This window comes from Dermacentor variabilis, chromosome 4, assembly GCF_050947875.1.
Source record: "Dermacentor variabilis isolate Ectoservices chromosome 4, ASM5094787v1, whole genome shotgun sequence".
Lineage (NCBI taxonomy): Eukaryota > Metazoa > Arthropoda > Arachnida > Ixodida > Ixodidae > Dermacentor > Dermacentor variabilis.
Window position 1 is genome coordinate 80,893,474 of NC_134571.1, and position 22,022 is coordinate 80,915,495.

Consider the following 22,022-nt stretch of genomic DNA (forward strand, 5'->3'; position numbering starts at 1 on the left):
AAATAAGACAAGGAGACATCGAAAATAAATCTTGATGAATGTGCAAGTTCTGAAGCAAAAGCTAAGTTTAATTCTCAAGCAAGAAACACGTACACCGTTTTGAACGCTGCGGCGCTAACCTTGTCAAATTTATTAGGCAGATCAAATCGTGTAGCTACTACTTAACATTTGAAGTGACATTTTTTTCACTCTACGAAGAGAATTGGGAGGCCTATTGTGATCATTGAGCAAAAACTTTATAAGAATTATTCTAGTCTCACAGCAAAAAAAAAAAAAAATGAATAAATAAAGTATGTATATCAGCGACCGCAAACAACAGGACCACAGCGAGATTAATAATAAAAAAAAGTTCCGAATCCGAAATTGTGTCTCACAACAAAATTTAGTCTTCATAAGTTTCTGTTTCTTTCAGCATTGAAACGAATCTAACGCTATAAACCCATGCTGAACTTTTACAATCGAGAAAGAGAAAGAGATAAGCGTAAAGACAGGGAGTTTCACGAGAGGATATCTCGGACTGACTATTCTGTACTGGAGAAAGTGAAAAGAGGTACGAAATATGAGAGAAAAGATAGCAATGCTACTTGGACATGGATCCACAGGCAGAAAGTTTTGATTATTCCGGTGGGCGGGTTAGGTCTGGGGTTGAACCAGATTTCCGAACCCCACCTAATATACAGCGTGCCCCAGCTAACTTTAACCACAGTTTAAAGATATGTGAATGCCATGTAGCTGGACAGAACCGATGTAATGTTGTTCGTGGTCGCTTGCAGATACTCAAATTATTTTTTTCATTCCGCCTGATTTGATCATTAGCTCAATTAATTAATCGCCTTCACAAATATTATAATAAGATGAAAAGTGTCAGTGAGAAAATTGTAGAGCGACAGGAAAAACTTCTGATACAGCTTTCTATTGCTCAGTATGAGCTACATAAAAGTGTTTTTCCGAGCGTGAAAGAAGCTTGCAAATGCACGCAATATTGCCGCGCGACTGGCCACTCAAGCCACTTGTTGTAACCCTGATTCCGATAGCGCTGTTGAGCATGATCGGAATCAGCGCAACGAATGCAACTGCATCTCGCTTCGATTTTTATTTATATTGGTTGCCAAGTTGAGGGTGCGGCCATTACATGGGTGTGGCTCTTGTACGAATTTATACGGTAATACTCTTTCTTCGTGTAATTGTCTTGTACTTTGCTATCAGTGACACTGCTTCGCCCTTCTGACGAAACTGCGGCCTCTATTTTTTTATTTTTTATTACCATTATTTTTTTTTACTGTGAGTTCGAGTATGAGCGCTGTTGGGCATGATGGCTATTGATTTTGATTTAGAATGAATCCAGCTTGGCCTCATTTAGGTTACTGAATGAATTATATATATTTATGACCTCTGCATACAAGTGGCGGTTTTTCTATCTCTAACAAATGGTGTAAATTATTAGAAGAGGTTTTTCTCTTTTTTATGAGTTGTTAGCATTGCCTACTGACAAGAGAAACAATACTGAGACACGTATCATTCAATTAGTTTCATGCGCCATTGATAAAGAAACACTACCGAAGGGGTCACTGGAGTCTGCGGGTTTTTTTCAGGGTCAAAAAGCACGCAAAGCAATTTGAAATGCGGTAACACACAGCAACATATTCATTCTCTAGGCATAGGCTATCCACACGATTAGAAGCAATTGATAGGTGTCTACCACGTTCTTTTTACAATATTGCAAAATTTCAATAAACTTTGTCCTCTCTATATATTTAAATATATTGTGTCTTTGCAAGGTGTTTGCAGTGAAAATTTCTTTAAAATGTTGAAGCGTAAGAAATTCGGATGAGGTAGTGCCGCTGGCGCTTCTATTGCGCGTGTCCTCCTATTGTCGGAATTTGCAGAAATAAAGCGAAAGTATGAATTAAATGCCGCGCACATCGGTGACAACAATGATGCAGCAAGCATTTAGCCACAATAACATTTTAAGTCATTTTAAGCTGGCGCTTCTATTGCGCGTGTCCCCCTATTGTCAGGATTTGCAGAAATAAAGCGAAAGTATGAATTAAATGCCGCGCACATCGGTGACAACAATCATGCAGTAAGCATTTAGCCACAATAACATTTTAAGTCAAAAGTTTGAGGCCACTAAAAAGAAACCTCAAGTGGTGTGGGTAACAGAACTCTGGTAATGACACTTAAGGTGGGTGGGGATGGGTAGGCTTCGGCATCGCCGGGGAGAGAGCTGCCCACCGCCCCCTTTCCAGGGAACTTCGGAGGGGGCTCGGGCCCTTCCGAAGCTGTGGATCAACTGTAAACGCCACCATCGCGGTAGTTCGATAAATGGTTGAATTATACTTGAAAAGACGTAGTAGGTATAATTGCGGTATAACGCACAAAGGCTTGCAATGTTTACGGAGGCGCCTGTAATCGGCTTGCTCATGCCTTGTTTGGCAGGGTTTTGAGTCATACTTAAAGTACCTCTTCTCTGATTCTGTTGAATCATTTGTGCCGTTGAACACAACGCGCTCCTTTAGAAATTAAACGTTACAACTCAACGTGCCAAATGTTCTTATCAAATTGGTGGTTGATTTATTGTATTCTTGTCTAGATTTTGGCAAAGAACCTTCGCCAGACCGACGGTGGCGAAAGTGGAGAATGTAACAAACAATGTAGAAGATATCGCGAGCATCTATAGATCTCTTTCAGAACAAAAAAAAAAGGAGGGGCGATCAGCGGAGGGGGGTCAAGACGTTCTAGTAGCGAAAGAGAGAAAGAAAAAAATGGGAAGTCGGGAGGCTAACCACACAAAAGTACGGTTTGCTACCCTGTAAGGCTGAAAGTAAAAAAAATGTACTTAAAGAGATAAGAATCGTGAAATTTTATACAGTTTCGGACAGCTCCTTAACCATGTTTCGAGCTCCAGTGGTTAGATCAGATTTACAAGTTCTATCGGCCGTGTGGTCCTGGCGCCATCGTTTAGGGCAATTTAAAGCAAATTTAAAGCACGAGCAGAAAGCGCGAGAAGTCGGTAACATCTCTTCATTGTAGAGGCTAGACGGCGATCCTTTGTTTCCTGGACAGACACCAGTATGAGGCAATGAAGCCGACACAAAAACTTTTTACTGCACTGCTTTTGTGTGAGGGCCGCGAGTGACAAAAGATGGGTGCTTTCTCGTTTTTCCTACTTGAACATGCCCTTTGCCTTTGTTCCTTCCGCACCAGGGCAAACGTCGTCAGCATTCTGTGTTGGCTCGCAGTCGGACCCATAGCAAACTCTTGTCCATATCGCGGTTCTCATTCTTCTTCGCTTGCTCCCCCATTAAAACCACAACTTATTCTTCGTCTTGAGCTCTATCATGAGTTTTTCTTGCTATCTATAGACTATTAGTTGTTTAGGGTAGTAGCTATGCTATCCGTTAGAGGTTACCTTTAAAAGTGTGCACCCTCTTTTTCGATTCTTGGGGGCCACCAAAGAAAAAAGAAGTGACATTGATGTGAAACATCCACTTACGGAACGGGAATCTCAGGTTAGAGCCCAGCCCCATTGCCCGTTACATAGAAACAACGACTATAGCTTGTTAACACATCACAAAATTCTTTAGCAAAAGAAATACATATTTTCTTTCATTACCGTTTTCTTTATGACAGACGCCGAATTTGATGGTGAAACTCTTGGGAAGAATTATTGGCTCCACTCACGGGAGTGTCGAAATTCTAAGAAGCCACAGTCACGATGCTTGCATTTTAACGCACCTTTTGTAGTCCGCCGCCTTGCCTATCACACATCAGCGCATGGCTGGCGCGTGCACGTACCAGCCGTATCCTATATGAAGCCTTGAAAAGCAACCCGAACGTTGTTCTAATTTTTCACCCAGTCGTTGTACACGAATTTGTCAGAAAGTATGATTATACACTTATGAGAGCTGGCAAGTATGATTCGTCTGTTTTAATTACGGAAGGGCGTTTCGCTTCATTTGCAGAACATAGATTACGGGAGGTCCCTGGTAAAATGCATCAAGTTAAAGGAAGACATAAAAAAATAAAATCAAGCCCTCCTATGCGATTGAAACCGACTGCTATGCTATTATCAGCCAGCTAAAGAAGCCTTCACTAATTTTGTGATCCCTATATTTACATACGGTATTTGCAGTCAATAATGACGTTAATTGTTAAACATAAATTTCTGGCCACTGTCAATATGAAGTTTTCAGAGCAGATTCAGACATTATCGTCATTTTCTTGCAGTGTCGTAAAACACCTGAAATAAATTCCTGAAAAAATAAAATACTAATAAAATACCTGAAAAATAAATTCTATAAGCTGTGAGGGGCGCAGCCGCACCGAGTTACGTCAAACATGTTGTGCTTGTTATGGAGGGTGTATGGGCGATAGGATGCAGAAATAATCTAAGCATATGGACAAGTTGCATTTATTAATTCACGCATTCGGAAGCTCACATGCTGAGCTTGTGTTAAAGCAAGTGAGGGTCTTACCGTCTAATTCTGCAATCGTGCTGGTTGCCTATTCGTAGTGGGCCCGGTTATTCTGTAGAGAGTGTTCAGGCACTAGATTACACAATGAGCCTCCTACTGGTGGCTCCCGGGACTGCAGTGCACCGTTCGAGCCCGCCGCACTCACGATTTCCCTAGCTTGCTGCCAGAGTCTCTTCACACAATTTCTGAACCCTACGTGTCAAAAGCGCAGGCGCCGTAGCCAAGTAAGCGTCAACATTAATAAAATTACGGAGTTTTGCGTGCCAGAACCACGATCTGATTATGCGGCACGCCGTAGTGGGGGACTCCGGAAATTTGCGTCACCTGGGGTTCTTTAACGGGCACCTAAGTCTAAATGCCACGGGTGTTTTCGCATTTCGCCCCCATCGAAGTGCGGCTGCCGTGGCCGGGATTCGATCCCACGACTTCGTGCTTAACAGACCGACCCCATAGCCACTAATCAACCACGGCGGGTGAGCAAGCGTCAAATTCTTGCAAAAAACACTCCTCACTTTACCGCCTCGTGAATTCTGATGAGCATAGGTTTTAGTCTGATGGATTATACATACTGTGGCTGAGTGAGCGCTTTCAAACGCGATAACTCCTGCTCGAATCGACAAACGTACTGCCGAGGTACGCCGCTCTGAACGCCGAGCAGAAGGCTAAATTTAGCTCAGATTTCATCATGCGTTGGGCGACAATGGCAGCATATGTGCATGCGACAAATGCACGATTGTGAAATGTTTCTTCTTTTTTGCTGTACGCAACGATAACAAAGTAAAACGTGTGAGTAACATAGGGTGGCAAATATATAAGCGATAATACTATAAAATGTTTTCGTTACTTGCTGCTTTAGTTTCCTATGCTGACTGCACGGATAAATTTACGTCAAAAAAGAAAACCAACGCGATCCAATGTTTGCGCGCTACGTCCCTGATCCTCTCAAACACTTTCTCAGCGAACTAAACGCGTTACATGTGTAACTTTTTATTTGCACCGATTCGGCGAGGTGATTATTTTAGCGTGAGGTATATGAAGAGTGTCCCAAGTACCATGCACCAAGATTTAAGAATACGCAAATGCCACGTATCTGGACAGAAACAAGGTAAGCTTGTTTGCCCTCGCTCGGAGATACTCAGATTATTTTTTGCGTTGTGTCTAATTACATAATTAGTTTTAATTGATTAACAAACTACTGTAAGATATTAATAAAGGTTAAAAGCGTTAATGAGAAACTTGTAGAGCAACATGAAGTAATCTCGATACAGATTTCTGTTGCTCAAAACGTGCTACATATTTTTTTTTCGACTGATCGTAAAAGAAGCTCGTGAATACGCGCAAAGTGCTTCGAGCGGCCAGTCCCGCGGTAATATTGTGTGTATTCGCGTGCAAAAACTAATTTGAGTATCTACGAGCAACGGCAAACAAAATTACCTTTTTTCTGCCCAGCTACCTGACATTTGCATATTTTTAAATCTTGATGCATGATAGTTGCAACCTGTATATATATATATATATATATATATATATATATATATATATATATATATATATATATATATATATATATATATATATATATATATATATATATATATATATATATATATATATATATATATATATATATATACTTGAAGTAAAGGCAGAGAGGTTGGCCTGAGCTGGTGTGCTGTAGACCCCTCCTCAGCGCAGGGGTAAGAGGAGAACGGAAGTCGGAATGAATGATGATGGCCAACGAAAGATTAGAGGTATGTTAGATGCGCGATCTTGCAGCACTGCTAATGGCACAGGCCCCTATCGATATTGTGCTAATGTTCCAGAACATTCCTCAACGAACTTTGTGGTGTATCTTGTCAAGCAACCACTGACGCAAGGGAATGTGCTTAAAGACCTGCCAGATGTCGATGCGCATGAAAAATATAAACTAGCGACTGGCACTCATTCACGAGCGTACTAAGATGCATAAACTCCGAGCTTCGTAAGCTATTACAGAAGAGCTGCAGAATTGCGGCTGCTGTACAGCAAACAACCGCCGACTTAGCAGCCACTGTTTGGAGCTCAGAAAGAACCATGCACCTGGATTTGAATAGATTTCGCGTGAGCGGTACTATTACTGGTAGAATCGGCCGAATGACACACAGTTACCATTATATGCAGAAGCTGCTCTATTTAATTGTTTTTTACCTTCGTGCAAGTTTGCTGGGACATCCCATACAAGCAAGCGCCGTCGTTGGGGCAATTGTGTTGTAAGGTAAATGTTGTAAGTTCGTAGCAGCCGATCATCCAGACACGGCCGAACGACGGACAAGTATTCCGCATTTTTTCAAGCGAAGCTTTTTTTCGACTTTCCCCCTGCTGCTGCTGCTGTCCGGCACACCACGTTAAAGCGTGGCTCAGAGCGTGTATATACGTGGAAGGAGCATGACAGAGAAGAAAAGAGACGGGAGGACATCGTTTGGACCGCACCACGTCGAATGTGCATAATACCCTCTGGAGCTCCTGGGTCGTCACCACATTAGCGTCTTGACAGTTGTAAATATCCGTGACCCCTCGCAAGCGCTTACGTTTCTACCAACGTGCAAGTCCATGGGGAAGCTAAATAGAATGGAAGAGAGAAGGCGGAAGAGGAGGAAGAGAATGGGTAGAACTGACGCAGTCGCGAAACAAGTCGCGAAACAGCCTTGCCACTTTTCGCTCGCAGTTCCGATACCAATACAAGGGAGGGGGGGGGGGAGATAGGGAAAAGGTGACGTGACAAGGCAAGGAAATGCTGGATAACTAAAGTTAAAGGTACGGAACGGTGCGTTTCGGCTATATCTGAAAAAATAAAACCATGCCAATATGTCTAGCGGACCACTTACGCAGGGCGTGCAGAAGCAGAGTCGCATTAATTAAAGCGCACCGCAGGGTCTAGGCGACACAACGGAAGCGGTCGCACGTCAAATCAACAATGCCGCGATAGCTTTGCGGTTATGGCATTGCTGGAGGTAGCGGATTTGACCGACCCAGCCGCATTTCGATGGGGGCGAAATAAAAACCTCTCGCGCACTTTGATTTATGGACACGTTAAAGAACACCACGGTGCCCAAATTAATCCGGAGTGCGTGACTAAGCCCTGCCTCCTAATCCGATTGTGGTTTTGACACGTACGGCTCCATAATCCAATTCAAGTTTAATCCTTCTGCCATGATGCGATGTGCATGTGAGGCAATGACTATGCTCAACCCTCTCAAAGGTTATGAAATGTGACGCACAACAACGCCTTAAGCAAACACCTCTCCCTTTGTGTTTGGTGTACTACTCAGACAAACAGCAGTGGCTCACGCAAGGTAACGTTTAACATCGACTCACCACTCTTGTTTTGGACAACGCATTGCAGAAATCAAACATTCGCCGTCAACAACACCGCCAGTTATCCTCAGTCAAAGCAAACAGCACAGAAAGGTTCGCTTACATCGATTCCCACAGTGCGTGGGATCTGCCTAAGTTTCTTATCTTTTGTTTTTGTTTTTTACATTCCGTGGTCATTTAGTGGCTATGGCGTTGAGCTTCTAAGTACGAGGTGGCGGGATCAAATCACGGTCTGTGCAGCCGCCTTTAGATGGGGGCATTGGGCGTCCGTTGAAGTATCCTCCAGGTGTCCAATATAAGCCTTAGACTCACCCGCTATGGTCTGCCTCATACTCACATCGTCATTTTGTCTCGTGATGGCCCGAAATACTTCAAATAAAAATGTCAGCGCTTTTCCAGTGCTGTGAGCACGGAAGTGCTGTATATATAATGGGAAGAATCCTGATCGTAAATCGCTTCCGCGTTGTTGGAGGCCTAGTACGACAAAGAGGTGTTTCGGCGACATTCTGTGACAACTCATCGGCCATCGATGGCGCCGACGTCAAGGACCAGCTCATGATTCAGCAGCGATCTACAGCGTACGACGTCACGCCTTTACGGTGTGGCCATGTGTCGCCACTACAAGGACGAGACAGCGCACGCGCGACTGCATAGCGGACGAGACGTAAGGGAAATGACGTCACTTGTATATCGAACAATTATCATTTGTCATTGTTACTACGCCACACAGGACCATACTAGCGCCACCTGCTATGTATAAGACTATTGCGAAAGTATTAAATAGTAGTGCGGGATTTTCTTTTATTTATTTATTTTTGTTCATTTGTTATTGTGAATTTGGGGGTGCGAGAGTATTAAATAGTAGTGCGGGATTTTCCTTTACTTATTTATTTTTGTTCATTTATTATTGTGAAATTGGGGGTTCGCCTGGGCGGTGTGCTGCTCTGAAATGTACTAAAAATGAACTTCACGCTATTCTGTGCACATGCGCACGTTTGCTTATAATGTGCTTGTGTAACGTGTGAAGCAGTTTAGGAGCCCTTGAAACACGTCTTTCTTTTTTTATTTTGCCCTATACGCGATTCTGACAATCCACATCAGCACTGGAAAGTGGACTCAATATTCCTAAGATTATCCTTGTGATCGGCTAAACAGTAACGTATTATGCTGTGAAGAATTTACTGATTTTACACGATTTATAGCTTAATCTAGAACTCAAGGCAAATGCGTTTTGTGATTACCTGGGAAACAGTAATGACAAAACGACCCATCACGGACTTCGAAACAGTGACGCGTAACTGAAGCGCAACAGTGGCACTCATCGTCCCATTTAGAGAAAAGAGCCAGTGCAATCGACGTTCGCAAAATTCCTTCTTATTACGTATATCTAAACCTGTGACTTATAGTATTTTCGTATCGCATGACGAAAAACTTAGGCCCGCAATGAAGGCTGCTTCTAAGCAGGGAAGTTTCGGTCGAGCAAGCCGAGCGTTTGGCGATCATTAGCGCCGCGCAGGCAACAGGGCGATGAGCAAAGAGGTGTTCGCGCGTAGAAGGGTATTACAGGACCCGGGAAATCGATGTCGCCGATGAGTTACGATTAGTAGCGAGTCGGACGCAGGAGGCGATATGCCGGGCCGTATTTGGCTCGGCTTCTCTTCGGTTCCCGCCAGCTACGCCCCTCTTCGCGCCATAGTTGGGAGACAGACAGAGAGAGAAGGGAAAAGGAAGAGAGAAGGAGAAAATAAGAAGGAGCGTGTTGCGAAGGCTCGCGCTATCGGGCAAAGTACGTCCGGCAACAATTTATCAACGCCGCCTTTTTCTTCTTGACTGCTCCGCAATCGTATCCTCTCACCGACACACCTCCGTGCACCCGCAAACCACCTTTGGTTTCTTATGCTCCTTGCCGTCGTGCGCTATTGGCTGCAGTTTGTGCCACCAATATACTATTGCGGCTTGATACGGCAGTTCTTGGGTGTAACAAGGAAGTGCTGTACTCTAGTCTCCGACACCCCTTACACACCGGCAAGCTCACTACCTTCTAAGTAAACCTTATTTACTTTTTATTAGGCTGAAGGACCCCTTATCGAAAGGATTTTCGCCTATGACACTCGGTACGGCACGTTCTCCTGTATATGTTTTCAGTAAGCGACGCTGCAAAACGTATGGCGCTGCTTCCTTAAACTGAAACTTACAAAATGTAAAAAAAAAGAAAACAAGAGTATCCGATGAAGTTGCTTCCCGGCTAAATACAATATTGTTTTGAAAGCACTAAGAATATTAATAAGGCAAAATTAAGCTGCGCATGAGTTTACCCTTCTAGGCCCAGAAAGGTTACAGATACCTCCCATTTCGCAACGGACTTTCACCGATACGGAGATACCCCTTTGTCAGGTGTCACCCCCCGTGAACGCCTTTCCAGTAGGTATCCCCTAGTCCCAACGCCTTTGGAGGGCTTGTTTGTCATGGAGGATAAGGCATGAAATATTGTCTGTCATGCGGAGTGTCCTGTTGCTCGTTGCGCTTGCTTCTTTAGATTTCGTATTCCCGCAATGGCTGCTTAGCCCATGTGCTGCCCTGTGCCCCAGAAAACAAAATATCGCACACCCTACTCGCAGCGTGAGGCTGTCTTCCTGTGATGCTTGCGTTGCCGCAGCCCTTTTTATTTTACGCGTTGAAGGCATTGAGATCGTCCCATCTGCATCTATGCACGGGCGTTCGTGATGGAGGAGTTTTGTTGGTCTTGTCCTCTTATTTTCGCGAAAGAACACGTTGTCCTCGTCCGCTAAATCTTATTTTTACCTCCCTCCGTGCACATGGCTCTACTGACCACCATAAACAACGGTGGTGTAACGCTGTCCTGACCTGAACGTAACGCTGGGACCGCTATTATGGAGTGGATGGAAGGCTCTGCTTAAATGACCGGCTGCGCAACTGCGCTGCCTCGCGCAGTGAAAGTGGGCCTGAGAGGATCATAAATCAACTCAAAATGAGTTTCGCCTCGATGTGGGCGGCAAAAAGTGGTTCGATATAGATACTATAGGCTGTTACTTACCCGCTTCATCACCGTATCAGTGGACAAGCGAAAGGCTATCTCTTTCGCGCATGCAATCAAGCGAAGCAGTTTTTGCCTGAGCTCACTGGTTGTACATAGCACGATTGGCTTCCAGCGGAACGTACGGGCACGGACAGAAAGGGTCAACGACACGCGCTGGGTCATCGTGATCCCTTTCTGTCCACGTCCACTTTCCGCTGGAAATTAATTGTGCTGTTTTAGTATTCGCGCAGCATGGCCAACGATCAACGATGAAACTATGCTGAAGTAATTTTGTAACGTGTTTTATGTTTTTAATTGGCAGCACTTGGGAGGCTGTTTCAATAGTCTATACGTAGGCTTTAGTTCATTTCGAACTATTTCAAGGCTGTAACTCAATAGGATCAATTCTGTGATCACGAATAAAAGCCTTAAACATAGTATTTGTGACTCTCTTTGTAGTATAGTGCATAGCGACGATAATTCGTGACTATGTATCCCAGCGCCTGCATTTCACCCACCGTTTTTCGGAGCTGAGCTTCTAGGAACGCCAACCGCTCGTGTCGTCGCACGAAAGCGTGACAAAGATACTGTTGCACTTGATGCGACATAAATGTTGAGATGGCGTTAGTACTGAGTTCTGTGAACATGTGTCGACGATGGTTGGGCCCTTGTATGTAGTGCTTTACCTCTGGGTTTTCGCTGTCTTCTGTTGCCTTATGATTCTAGATTAAGCCTCCCCAGAATTTCTGGTGTGGCTGACCAGAGCCATTATTATGACACGATTTTCCTTTTTTTTAAATTTTCCCATTGTTTTCACCCTTTATCATTAACACTAAGCCGGACCCCGACGGTCGTCGAGATTAGTCAATTAGCAGTACGGATTATAAGAAAGAAATGGAATTTGACGAAAAAGACCCCTGCGCAATACAGCTCTGCCTGCGTTTCTTCTTTCTTTCGTTGCTCTTAAAAAAAGAAAGAAGAAGAAATTAATCTAATCATTTGTACATGAGCGATGAAGGGACCGACGTGAGCCACCACAAAAATACAAAATTGTCGTGCGACTACCAACATTACTGCGCCTTAACTTGAAGCCATGACTTCACTTGGTCAAGTGCGGCACAAGGTAACGCCTGGCGTGAACATGTGCATGATGCCCATTGCGTTTTTTTCGGTGCATTCACGTCAGGCATTATAGAGTGCCAGACATGAGCAAGTGAAGTCGTTGCTTCAATGCACATTTCTGCATACGACAATTAGGCTGTGAAAACACAAGAATGGTGAAGCCGGCTTATAACACTGAGTGCAATTTCTTGGACAGTGACTGACAAGCGGCGAAGAATGCCGATTGTTTGAATTACTGGCACTATTTGAACTAACCGACTGAATTTTTCGTGCGTTCTACGTGTTCTTGTATAGGGGCCAACGCACCTGTCTAGAACGTGCTTCTGAGAGCCGTAGCAGCTACCAATACTTGAGGCGGCCACCAGTTCGAGAGAAATCAATACAGACATTAAACGTAGCTGCGCGAGCTCACATCCAGCCGATTTTGCGCCACACTTAATCTTTAGATGTCGCCAGCGCAGTCCTGAGCACGTGGTTCCCGCGTCATACAAGAGTGTGCCGACCTCTCTACACCTACGTGATCCTCTTGGTCAGGACATTGCCTGGTTAATCAGCTGTCAAACACTCGCTATTCGTGGTAACGATCAGTGCGACATCATCATCACGGCATTATTCGGTAGCGAGAGGCACGGATGATAGAGCGAGAAAAATTAGAAATAGAAACTGAGGCTCTTGGTTTTTCTTTCGATTGCAATAGCAATTATACGGGCCCTCGATCGCGCATTCCTGCAGCCAACCCCGCCGCCGCCGCCGCCGGCGCCGCCATGCTGTCCTGCGACTGGTGGCACGTGCGTGGCTAGCATGTCGTAGGTTATAGAGAGCCTCCAGAGGTGCAGAGTTCGTTTGACAGCATAAACGACGACGCGTACTGGACACATGGTCAATGGTGCACTCAATCGGCTCGATGGGGGAGTCTTCTGAGTCCTTCTGCAGCTAGTGTGAGCATTGTGCGCGTGCATGCTATAAGAAGACTAGCATTCCTGCTGCAGAGCTGCTGTGTGCATGCACTGGTCCTAGTAGAACGGACTGTAAGCGTCAAGCTAACGTTATCTGACATTTCACTCGGGGCAGACTAATGTCCACGCTTTGCCGCCGGTCATATCTAGCGCACCGCCTAGGTGCGACGCTTGCAACGCTTCTATAGCGGCGCTCCTCATCACACCAACGTTCTGAGACGCCTGGTACTGCATGCGAGGGCGCTGTCCCTTCTGCCCAGAAGCAGTTGCCTTGCGTGTTTGGTCGTGGCAACGTTTCGCACCCGCGTATTAGTTCGAACGATGTCCGAGGAGTCCGGCCACACCGCTAAACCTTGATGTCGATGTCAGTGCTACGCTCCTTTGAGCAAAACTTCCAAATGGTTTAATGTACCGCGTTCATTGCCTCATTCGTGGCAATTTGCGGTAGGATGGTAGGCAGGCAGGTCGGTTCTTGTCTAGCCTCGCTTTATTAAATAGAAAATAACGTGTTACCGACAATGAAATCGAACATCCTCCGTGGAGCGCAGCAGGCCGGGGCTCTAACCATTAGGCCAGAACTATTTTTTTTATGGCAGTGGTTGACTGTAAACTATGCAATCACAGATTTATATCTTTACAATTGTTTCTATGTAACAAAGATTCCACACCGGGCACCCAACCTGGTACACACTTGTGCACTTCGTCTTTTTCCGGAAATGAAGTCAGAAACTCGCGAAAATACTCTATGGCAGGACGAGCATAAACGTCGCATATTTATCTCCCTCCAAAGCCAGGGAGCTGTTGGTGTTACTGTTGTTGTCGTCGTCGTCGTTGTTGTTGTTGCCTTCTCGCGCCGCTTCTCTTCTTCTTTTCTTGCTACGGCTCGCGCTCTGAGGTGCCGTGCTAGACAGCACTGTCTCCTAGATCGGCCCATTTTTCTCTGCACTTTTCTCGTAACGCGCTACGTGGAAATTGTGCGGCGTTGTACGGATTTCATGATCACAAAAGGTAATATTGCTCTAACATTTCAGGGCCTTACTTGAGCCCTAACCCTCAGCCACGTCCCTCTTTACCCTGCCCCCTTTCAATAAAGTTTATCACCACCACCACCACCACCTTCACCGCAGACACGCAGTCGCTGATGACGTCATAATCTGCGTTGTTCTCGCTTACGCTCGTCCACTACCTATGCAGAAACCAACAATTACCATGTCCTAGGCTCGCGTCAAACTGTCAGCGTGAAATCCATGCCGTTGCCGACATATGATCGTCTACAGCGTGGTTGTCGTCGTGCTGCGGTCGTCACGGGCTCGTTTATACTCGCGACACAAGTACTCAATTTACACAAACAGGTTCGTCCACCTGGCACCGCTTTGTGGAATCCCAATCAATGCTATACAGCCAGCTTCCGGCAAAATGCTTGGCATACCATTCATTCTTACACTGCCTGAGAACCGCACAATTTTGTTAGAAGCGGACGAAGCTAGGAGAGAGTGAAGCCAAGCACAGCAAAGAAGAGAGCAACTGTTCGCCGTAATAGAAACTGCAGAGATAATACAAAAAAAAGGGGAATTCAAATTGAGCGATAACACAACTTGGTTCGTATTCATCATCAACTCACATCCGGTCGAGCATTACGCATTCAATGCACTGCCAAATATTGGTTCGCTTAACGTGTGGCCCTGAGTGTGCTACCCAGCTCCCCTCAAGGGCATAGCGGTGGATGTGCAACATCTTGCTCAACTGAAAGCGTGATATCGAATTTAAGGGCAGGCAAATCGCCAATGAACTCTGGTTTGCTAGATCTTGGCACAAGCGCACACACTCGCTGAGCAACAATCCTTTTTAGCATGGGCGAACGCCTTTGCCAACTAACGAATATTCCCTGAGATTGCGCGATATTGTACAATTGATTACAAATGCAAATAAATGCGCTTCGGCTATCCCTGTCTGTATCCGCTCGGAAACATAAGAGGTCACACTCCAGCAATCAATTTCAGTCCTCCATAGGAGGACCATTGATGTACCAGGTGGCCATCTCGAAAGCTCACGAAGAAACGGACACGAGCATACATCGGCGTATCGCCTCTTAAAAAAAAAGGGCGTTTTTCGGTTGCGCCGCCCGTTATAAAAGTTGTACCCCAGGGTCATCTGTAGCGAAAAGTTGAAGCGCGATCAACGCCATGGCTAGTCGTCAGAAGCAGTCTTACCGTTTTGCACTTACAGCGCACGTTATTCTTATTCAGTTCATCTAGCAAAGTTATAGCGTTCATGAGACTGACGACTTCAATATTCTAGTTAGTTTGTCCCTTCCAGAGAATGAATTTTTTTCGCACTTACTTCTTCTAAATAGCTGAATGCTGAAAATATTTATACAAAAGCACCTAATTTTTGGTCGGAAGCTCAGTTTTCAGGAGGCCACATTTTTAGATTAATTGGAAAAGGTGCGGAAAATTTATAGGTGTATATCGAGTGAGACTTATAGCTTTTGCCTTGAATATATTCTTTTTGATTTTTTGAAGGATTATTTCAGGTAAAAAATGAGAACGTTTATTTTCAGAAACATTGTCAGGTGCGCAAATGACCTCAAGCGAACGTCATCGAACGGACGCGAACGGTATCCTATCGTATTTTTTTTTGTCATAATATAGTTTTTTTTAAAAGCGAATTCTATTACACAATCGTTTTGATCCGGCTATGCCGACTTTACCAAAGTAGCCTTTGCTAGGAGTCATGCTAAGTGACGGCTGGCCCTGAAAGCCAAATTCGCTAGGTGTGGGTGCAGATGCCGACTTCAATGTTGAAATGTTTTCTCAAACTCTATGTTAACGCTAATCATTATTCGCTTCATACAAGGAACATTGTGGTGGGCTGGTAGGTACGTAGGTCGGCATTTACTGTTTCGCCACGCTTTGTTAATGAAATGCAGTACCGACAGCAAAATAAAAAGTCTGCCTTCAAGCGCAGCAGCCCAATGCTCTAACCACTATAGGCCACGATCGCACAATCAAAGCCGAAAAGCTTTTTGAGACGTTTGGAGCGTGTCAGTTTCTCGTGTTCTTCCTCGTGACAACTTGTGCTTTGAGACGCTGTGTTCGGCTTCACCCCATCACCTGGATCGGGCCACATGCACCCGGTACTTTCCTTGTCGCAGCTAACGCTACGTAGAAACTGTGCGATGCGGTACCGACTTCGCGATCGGCGCGGGTCGAACGGGTTTTACGGTTTCATCGCCAGACTCTCGAAGCAATCATCGTTTAAACATAGACAACATGACATAGCCATAGGTACGCACGATGGTATACCAAGTAGTCACTGATGACGTCACATTCCTATGTTTCTCTCGCTTACGCTCCTCAGGGAAGCTTTGTAGAACATAAAAATCGGCTTGCCGTAAGCTCGCGCCGAACGACCGGAGGGAAAATGATGTCGTCGTCATCACCGTCGGCCCACTGCTGTTGTGATGAACACGGGCGTCAAAACCACAACTGGTCGTCTTGCACAAACATGTTGGTCGACCAGGTAACAATTTGCGTAATCCCAAACAATGCTGGGTAGCCAGATACTAGCAAAACGCTTCGTATAACATTGATTCCCACAGTGTATTGGTATCTGCATATTATTATTATTATTATTATTATTATTATTATTATTATTATTATTATTATTATTATTATTATTATTATTATTATTATTATTATTATTATTATTATTATTATTATTTAACAAAGTTCTTAACCTATTAAGATCCGAACATAGCTCACCTACGCAATCGTTATTCCAGTGGGATCCTACTACTAACTGGTTTGTTACGAACGTGAACAGCACATTTTTGCTTAAACACCCTGAATAGATGCAGAAGGCGGCATATCCATGTACGTGGGTAGAGTAACCACCTGCTCAAGCTCCTTGTCGTAAAAACCCCTTTTCTTAGCTCAGACAGCGATGAAGGTGTAACACTGTGTGGTGGGTTCGCATATTGATGCTACATATTGAATTATAATGCTAATTCGCTTTACCTTAAACACGCTTCATGGTTGGTTTGCGCTGCCTGCGTTGACACGATTATCTATATTTGCTTTACATATCTTCGCTCTCTTTGATGTTCGAGTTGCTTCGACTGGCCTAGATCTGCGAATTTCTTATCTTGTATTTCCGTTTACGGTTTCCCTTAGCGTTTAGTTTGTCGACGTTCTTAACGGTCCCTTCATGTCGTATAGTAATGTCAAACATATATTTTGTGTGTTCTTCTACTTATAACGTGTCAGCTTGGTATAACGTGTTGACCGTGGGTTTCTTCGTCTTCCTGTCGTCCCGTAGCTAGCACTGTTTCTTTTTCGTGTTTATTTTTGGAATGTTACTCAACTAAATAGGCCAAGCTTGGGCTCCGTATATGTACATTGTGCGCTTTTGGTACATAGCATATATTCTTGCTTCCTTTCGAGAGCCCTTAAAGGAAGGAACCCTGTACTTCTAACACAGAATTGCTCGAAAAATCTACCAGGAACAAAATCTGTAACAACGTCGACCAAAGTAACATACTCCTTGGGCACGCGTGATAAAGGACGCGCCTGCGTATTGAGGCGGCGCAGCTCAACGTCATTCGTATTCCGAACCAAGCATGCGATCGTGTTCTTTTCCTTCTTTACTTCTTTGTTTTACTGTGCGCCCTCTTTGTCAATCTTCCGAGTTCGATGGGCTGCAGTTCAGGAGCAGATGTCGCCTCCTCTCACTCGCTTTGTTCGTGCTTGTCCCGGTATCGTATCTCTCGCCTTCCCAGGGTAACTTTCAATCTCAGACTGCGGAGATCCACTCAAAACGAGCTGCGTCGAGTGTGCTGCGTCTTAGTACCGCTGACTCAAACCACGTCCCCCCCCCCCCCCCCTCGCGACCCCCTTTCCCTTTCTACATGGTGCGTGCTTCAGTCTCACCCGCTTCCGTCAGGCTCTTTAGGTTTGCGCTTCGCGAAAAAAAGGCAAAAAGAAATGCAAACATGCTTCTCTGAATCTACCGAATGGCCAGTGCCACCCCGCAGGGACCTGGGATCATACGTACTCTTTGCTTCGCTTCCTTCGATAATTTATTATTCTTTATTTCCGAAGGATGCGTTCTGTCCGTGTTTCCATTTTCTCCCAGGAATTCGGAATCGTGATTTCGACGGCTGCGTGCGTTACATTTGATCCCTTTTGACTGCGTCTTTTTATTCCGTGGCTACAAATGCAGGAGACTGCCCGAACAGTAAGAGGCTGTAGCGGCCACGAGCTGGAAACAGAAGTTAAAATTTAGCCCTTGAAAAGTACGCAAGCGCACGTGCTACCAACTTCAATGAAGTCAAAGAAATGCATTCCACACGCAATTCTCACGTTGCGCGCACGGAAGTCGTAGTTTAACAAGCGTAGTCGCAAAATCTGGAGGATCTTTGGTCTAAAGATGCCGAAGGGCGTCGCCTAGCGTTGTTGCTTCCTAATATGCGGATATGTGGCAACGGAAGCTACGGTTAACGGGATCGACCCGAAAGCTCAAGTCCGTGAAATTAGACTCAAGGTACAATATGCAAAAAACACGAAATCATTTTGCATTTTAGCCAACCAAGTGCGCAGTTTACTGAATTTGCAGTTTGGTAATATTGTACGTTGGCCTGCGAACCCCAGGTTTGCTTTAATGAATTCCTATTTTGGGTCTTTCCAACGCTTCTCCTCGTTTGCCGCAGTGCTGGCCGTTGTTCAGGTGTCACCCGCGGACTGTATGCTTACTGTGGGGTCCCTAGGCTGTCGTCTTTGTCAATTAATCTCTATCTCTCCCTTGACCCATCAACAAAGCGAAAAAAATAAAGCTATCACTTTCTCATCACATCACTGAAGATTGCAATTACGCAATTAAGATTTGTTTGTTGTGTTTTCTAAATGTGGTTTATTTTACACCACAATATATTCCGCTGATGCCATCATGATGCCATGTTGCCATTCTTGTACGCTTCCTCTTAATTTGCTCACACTTCCCTTCATCGGGAAGTGGAACTTCCCGATGAAGCTGATGAAGTTAACTTCATCATGGCGTTGCATTCTTGCACTTCTCTGTTCGCCAGAATTGATAAGGGTCTGATACGTTGCCTTTGCACTTCACCACAGCCGAACTTCACAGCCAATAATCATGGCACTCATTGCAGACCCTACGCATAAGACCGCTTCACTGGCTGTAATTTTTGTTGATTCACTGCGTTCGATGCACTTTTTCGCTTCTGATCTGTCGCAGTGAGTAGCCGATACTGACTTTTTCTGTTTTTCTCGTATATTATGGTAACAATAACAGATACAATGAAACAGTGTATTATTTTGGCATACGCGGTCTTACAAACTAGGAACTTCTTAGATCGAAATAGGAGCGCCTAAACCGATATAAATTAATGGTTTCTTTCACTCGCTCCTATTTCTTTATTCTCATTAATCACTCACAACGAGCCGATGAAGATGAAAACGCTAACGGAGCATCACTCTGGCCATTGACGAAGCTTGAAAAAGAAATAAGCGGAATATAATTACTGCGCTATCTCAACCCATGTGTGCAATTAGGCGTCATTGTAACTGTAGCATATTGAAAGGCGCGAAATGTTTTGCACGACACACAGCTGTCCAAAAATGCCTCAGAGGCTAACGTACCACCGTTTCACAGTCTTCTCAAGGGTGTTGTACAATTAACACAGTATAATACCCGAAAGAATACTGCTTTTCTTCTTTCGCTCTGGAAGGGAACAGAGAAGGGGAAAATGTTACAGTCAAATTCGTTTCATCTCGTCTGGGCACCGTAGTAAAGGACCGCCAAAATTGAGAAGCTACTGGCGGCCCGCACAACAGGCGGCATAAGCCGTGACGAAGCAGCTAGAGTGCAACGAACAAACCGCACAGCCGGCAGGAACCAGCAAAGCGGAAATAGTCTCAAATATTTACGCAGGGCAGCTCCGCTTTCACTTTCATGGTTTGCCGGCGCAGAAAAAAAAAGAAAATCAAAGATAAACGACATTTCGCGAGCCCTGTTTTCCAAGTCGAGAGTTCGCTATTCCCCCAGCGAGACACAGCTGAACGACGCCGAACAGAGCTTCCCCTTTTGTTCTGGCAGTATAAAACGCAGCTCGCGTAGAATGCGGGGGGACCATTGTAAGAGAGCAAGTGGGCGTACGGCGGACGGGATGTCGCAGTCTCCGCGCTGCCGAAGAAGACGATCCGCTTCGCCTGTTCGTGGAAACTTGAAGAAAGCTACGCCGCTGCCCCGATGCGATGTTGCTTCTCCTCCGGCTGCGACGATGCGGGCGCTCCGTTGGCTGCAGTCCCCAGGCCGCACCACGTTCGTCCGTGACTCTCCACCGCCTTTGCGCTCAGTCCAACGCTGCACGCGCTTGCACGAGCGACTTCTTTATTTTTCCTTTTTCGCTACCTCACTTTCCCCCTCTCATTCTGCGGCACCAGCACTCCCTATAATGAATGGCGCTCTCGTAAGATAATTACTATGTTGTGTCCAGAACGACAGAATTTGTGCTTGCCTGTTGTTCCACGCGTAGTAAAAGTGCTAGCTTGTCCGTACTGCGCAGAGGGCAAGCCAATAACAACTGAAGCACCAAGGCGTCGGCATTTAATTATTTCATCTTATTATTTTTTATTTATTATATTTTATTATTTATTTATTGTCTTTCTGTATATCCTGTGACGTCTTCGCGTTGCAGGTTTGCCTTTTAGAGCATTAGCTCACTTTTGAATTAGCTGTTCATGAGCACAAACGTCGGGTCAGAAACTCTGCAGCTGGGGAGCAGTTGAATCCGGGTTTTCTGAGTTTGAACCGCAAGCACAGAATTGCTGTGTTGCTTACCCCCCCTCCACACACACACACAGAAACACACACACACACACACACGCATACACACACACACACAAACACACACACACACATACACACGCACGCACACGCACGCACACACACACACACGCACGCACACGCTCACGCACGCGCACGCACATGAGAAGAAATTAAAGTAAGGAAAAAAATAAAAAAGAAAGACAAGAAACTTGTAGAATGTCCATAATCACAGCCAAATTACCTAGCGAAGCCACTTTTTAAGGTAGTGGTGTTGAGAAATTGCATAGGTCTTAATGAAACCACTTTGTAAACATTGCCCACATACGGCCCGTGATACAGCCCCAAATTTTCTGTAAAAGCAAACTCAATCTCATATTGTCCTCTCAAGATGCAGGAATGACATGTGTTTAACATTTGCGCAGCGCTTTCGAGTGGTGTAGCAAATATTTCGCTGCAAAAGGGGCAATGAAACAACACACTCTAAAATTTGCAGCCACGTCAAACACAGTATCCCTATTTATACACGTAATGTTGGTGAAACTTCCCGATGACAGAGAAAAACCTTCGATGCGTTTTGTACACTGTAAAGTGATTTAAATTTCCGTTCCAGCTTATTATCCGTTCAGGAATCAATGTTTCGGTACACATAGTACGCAGACGAGGGTTTAAAGTAAATAACTGCAACTAGAACCTCGGTTGAAAAAAATATATTGTGTACAAAGCGCGGGTTAACGGAGCAAAAGAAAAGTAAAGCGTAAAGAAACGAACGCGTAAAATGCAATATATTGGTTAGTGACAACTATCAATGGAGTACTTACTCGTCTATCAAAACGCATAACTATATAACAGAACCCATTATCGGGCATGAAACTATATATACAATATAGAAGGTGGAAAGAAATTTACTTCAGATGAAGAGGTTATCCAAGTGGTAAACGACTACTTCTAGGGCCTCGAGCCATCTTTCTTTTTTTTTTTCTGAAGGAATAAAGAAATTGGAGCACCGCTGGAAGAAGTGCATGGAGCTGGAAGGGAAGTATGTTGAAAAAATATATTCTTTTTTGGAAACATACTATCTTTAATTGCTTTTTGCCACACTTATCAAACGGCCCTTGTAATAACGAAATAGAATCGAGCGAGACATTATACCGACCACCTTTAAAGCAAAAAGAAAAGAAAAGAAAGGAATGAAATCAGTGCTACGTCGAGTTCTCGCAGGACAATGGGGAA

General features: G+C 44.7%; 1 protein-coding gene across 3 annotated transcripts in view; it reads right to left on the reverse strand.

Annotated features, from left to right (window-relative positions):
* LOC142579412 (guanylate cyclase soluble subunit beta-1-like) overlaps positions 1-22,022 on the reverse strand; it is a 99,333-nt gene that overhangs the window by 48,770 nt on the left and 28,541 nt on the right. Inside the window, exons 2-3 of one of the 3 annotated variants that reach the window (XM_075689565.1) lie at positions 19,604-19,685; positions 18,003-18,209 (exon numbers count right to left, since the gene is read on the reverse strand). The exons of the other annotated variants lie outside the window; for them this stretch is intronic. The gene's annotated coding sequence lies outside the window, so the exon portion shown is untranslated. The remainder of the gene's footprint in view (positions 1-18,002; positions 18,210-19,603; positions 19,686-22,022) is intronic. 3 annotated transcript variants of the gene reach the window in all.